The following is a 4597-nucleotide window of genomic DNA, read 5'->3' on the forward strand; positions in this document are numbered from 1 at the left end:
TTGGTTGTTTTTTCCTGGCACTTGGCCCCTGGAAGGTTACCCTGAAGGGAATGTGGCTCTTGGGCTGAAAAGGTTACATATCCTCCAGAGTACAGGATTGCAGCCTAAATCGTTATGTCAGATCACATGGGCAAAGTTCACATTTTCTTCAGAGGACACATCAAAATTCAAATGGGTTTATTGAAAGTATTGATTAAATTGATTAAATGTTCTTTTGAAATTACACCTCTATGAATGTTGTCTTTTTTTAGAACTTTACAATTCTATAATTTTCCGAATTTAAGGAATACCTGTACCACACTTATTCTGGAGAAATTTTATTTATTATCATTATCATCATCATCTATTATCATCATCATCATCATCGTTGTTGTTGTTACCTGCTCTTCACCAGCAAGTTCCAGGGTGGGTTACAGCGTTTAAAATTCAGTATTAAAAACAACTGAAACAAATGGAGTATATATAGCTTTCGTTATCTATATCTATGAAAATATCACCCTGCACTGATTCTGAACTCACATGCATGGAAAATAGCTCTAACTGTGGGAGCAGCACAGGTTATGTTTTCTTCATAATGCGCTTCCCACTGTCAGTGTGGAGATATCCCAGGTGAAAAGGTGCCTGCTCTTTCCAAGGATGCATGTGACATTTCTAGTTGTGCTCTATAATGCCCATCCAAGATCTCAGGAGAAAACTTTGATACAAATTGAGGCAAGGTTCAAGGATATTAGCAACTTCAACTTCTGTGCATCTATCAACTACTTTAAAATGTGTTGCATAATTGACACTGTTACTTTTAGATTATGGAGCATTTTAATGATCATATTAAGAAAAAAAATAACTCACTGACACAATCAGGAAACAGATGGTGACCAAAAAAGAAAAAAGAAGAGGGAGTTGTATTTAATGTGCCAATCATTATGTTTGATTTACATGTTACCTAATTTCATTCATTAGTGCAGGGCAGAAGACAATTTGTTGTTTCTTTGGAATTTAGACATTTCTTTTGTTTGTTTGTTTGCTTGCTTGCTTGCTGTTGTTTTGAATATGCTGTCTATCAGTAGATGAATCTATCCCCTTTCAAATGTCTGCGGGGAGGGCTTTGCAAAATCAATGAACATGCATAGAGCAGGAGGCAGGAGTCTCCACCGTGATGGCCCCACCTCCAAAAGTCATTTTTCCTATCCTTGTGTGTGTGTCAGATGAATGAGGTTAGTATTCTCAGCTTGATCAAGAACCCTGATAATGCAGGTTCCCAGTGATGCAGAGGCTTCTAACAGCATTCAGATGAACACAATTAGAAACACCCTTTTGAACTTCCTGCTCAATACACAAAGGTCTCCTGTGGGGTTGGGGCACATGCAACTCCACTGCCGTCTTCACACATTCACTTGGAACACCTGAAGAAGGCTAAAGCAAGTGTGGGGAAACTCTGGCCCTTTGTGTGTGTGTGTGTCAGTTGCTAGAAACTGCAAAAGGGGAAAGTGCTCTTGCACTCAAGTCCTGCTTGTGGGCTTCCCATGGGCATCTGGTTGGCCGCTGTGGAAACAGGATGCTGGACTTGATGAGCCACTGGCCTGATCCAGCAGGCTGTTCTTATGCTCTTATGTTCTCATGTTCATGCCTCCTCCCTATGCTATACCCTGCCCCAGCTGTACTCCATGACCCCCTCAAGTGCTTTGCCTGGCTGGCACTTATTACAGTGTCCTTGAACTGTAATAAGAACTTTCTAGTTTGCATGGATGGAGATGTGTGTGTGTGTAGAAACGTATGACTTTTGCGTGTATGGAATGAAGTCTACTGCACAAGGTAAGAGTTGCCTCAGTTGCTCTGCCCACTTTTTATCTGGCCCCACCCACCACTGGGTGTCCAGGAGTTAATGCAGTTCTTAGGCTGAAGAAGAGTGGCTGAGATCTAGCCACTCACAGGGTAGCTAGATGCCTACATGTGTAGATGCATATGCATATAGTCCCACTGCAGATATGCAACTGAAAACGTGTATAGCTAGAGTGGCACCTACCACTAGTATGCCACTGTGCAGGTGGCAGGGGTTAGATATTCATCTGACCATTAAGAACATAAGAAGAGCCAACAGGATCTGGCCAATGGCTCACCTGGTCCAGCATTCTGTTTTCACAGTGGCCAGCCAGATGTTTATGGGAAGCCCGGAAGCAGGACCTGAGTGCATCACTGACGTTGCATCTAAGAATTCATGCACCAACCTTGGGTTTAAGAACCTGATTCTCATTTGATGTCTTGTTACAATAGGAATAGCCCTATAAAAACAATTATTCTATCTATTCCAATTCTTAATATATAATATTATATATATATATATTATATTATATATATAAGGGGCAGTATTCAACTAAAAATTGCAGGAGCAAAACAATTTCTGCTTGTGCAGCAAGACTGTTCCCTTTCTTCCCCCCACATATGTTCCACACTGTTACCCAAATCTGCTTCAGAGCACTGGGGGAAAACCCCTAACAGATTTAGGAGGATGCACGGGGAGAAGAACTTTCCATTGCACAAGAAGAAATCCTTGCGCTAATGGAATGTTCACCTTAGCACTTCATTGAATACAACCCTAAGTCTTTATATTAATAAATGATTTATTCAGAAACGCATTTGATTAAAAACAGTTTGTCCCTACTTAAACAGTCTGCAATACAGAAGGTCTGCCTCTTGTGTAGTATTTTGTCTCTCTTTCATTTCCATCTGTTGGCAATTTTTTTGTTCCATTGTGCATCTTTGGGAAGCAAGAGTGGGCATTTCTGTATTCCTTTAATTTGCTTTAAAAAAAAAAGCAACATTTTGCATTAACTGTCCTTAAATAGGTGGTGAGATATATTGCTTATTTCTTCACTTATCCAAGTGATTTACATATCTTACCACATCTAGGCAGCAGTCTCCACAGATATCAATAGCCAAGGTTTACACAGACTCTTGACTTATATCCAGGCTCCATGGTGTACAAAGCAACATGGCACTTCCTTTTTGTTTGATTCATAATCAAGGTGCGCTCAGATTTTGAATAAAAGTGGCAATTGTCTTTTTTTTTCCTTTCAAAAAACCCTGCACCCCTCTTTTTTTCAGTAGGGGGAGAGACAGGTGGAAATTAGCTGTTAGGTTTGATTAGACAAAAATTGCATCATTGGTAGCGGGGTGGGTGTTGGGAGGAACGAGAAAATAAAGCAGTGGAGAGGGAGAGCAGGAAGAGAGAGGGGAAAATGGCAACCAGACACAAATACATTTGCACATATAAAGCTGTTCTAATGAGAGCCAAATTGATTTGACATTCAGTGGCAGTTTCAAGCCAAGAAGAGCAAGGCAGCCTACAAAAGGCCCAGCTCATTGTTTATGGAGTGTCATACTGCATCATCTGTGAGACCAATAACAGTGATGGGAAGACCTTTAAAAGCGGGGAATATGCAGAGGATGATTGTGTGGATACCATGGATGTCAGAACCAATAGACAGACTGTGAGCTGTTTCCTGAACTGCGATCTTGTTTGTCAGATGCGGTGGGTGCTCTCCACAGATTATTAAAGCATTATAGAGATTTTGTCAATTGCTGGAACTCTCTCAGATAAAGTAGGCCCCTTAAGGAAGCAGGAGTGCAACATCTAAGGCTGTGATCATTCATCAAACCTTCAGTGCTTATAATTCTATTGCTATTTCTATAACACCTACTGAATAACAAAAGAAAGGAAAGGAAATATCACAACACAAAAAACAGCTATGTAAACAGTTATTATTGCTAAGTTTGGCCCCAGAGAATGAGACACAAAATAGATATACAAAGAAAGACTGTTAGGCACCTATTTTTTTTCCAGAAGAAATATATGAAAATGAAAGAATAAAACCCTACATTGTACAACATGAGATTCAATCTGATGTATTTATTTATTTTAATATATTCATATCCCACTTTTCCTCCAAGGTGCTCAAGGTGGCATACAAACATGGTTCTTCCCCTCCTGAGGTTGGTTAGGCTGAGAGAAAGTGACTGGCCCAAGGTCACCCAGTGAGCTTCATGGCTGAGCAGGGATTTGAAGCCTGGTCTCCCAGGTCCCAGTCTGATGATCTGCTACACTGGCTCAACAATAAAGAAAGATTCTAGTCCTCATGATTGTGAATAAGGGGCTAATTCAATATGAACATAGGAAGCTGCCTTACACTGAGTCAAACTATTGGTCCACCTTGCTCAGTATTGTCTACACTGACTGGTGTTAACTCTTCAGGGTTTCAGACAGGGGTCTTTCCCAATTTTACCTGGAGATGCCAGGAATTGAACCTGGGCCCTTCTGCATGCAAAGCAGATGCTCTGCCACTGAGCTACAGCCCTTCCTCCACAGTGGATGCAGGATTGCATTTAAATCCTGAACCAGCCTCACACATATTAGATGGCCTTGGAGAGACTGCCTCTCAGATAGGGACTATTCTTATGATCCTGAAAACCAGCTAAAATGTGTTTTGAATGTAAATGTACCATACTTGGAACACAGCATAGTGGCTGCATAATGATTAGCACCACAAAGTCTTCTGTAAATTGATCAGAGATGGTGTGGCAATGTGCCAACTCAATTTTTTTT

Source organism: Rhineura floridana, chromosome 2, assembly GCF_030035675.1.
Source record: "Rhineura floridana isolate rRhiFlo1 chromosome 2, rRhiFlo1.hap2, whole genome shotgun sequence".
Lineage (NCBI taxonomy): Eukaryota > Metazoa > Chordata > Lepidosauria > Squamata > Rhineuridae > Rhineura > Rhineura floridana.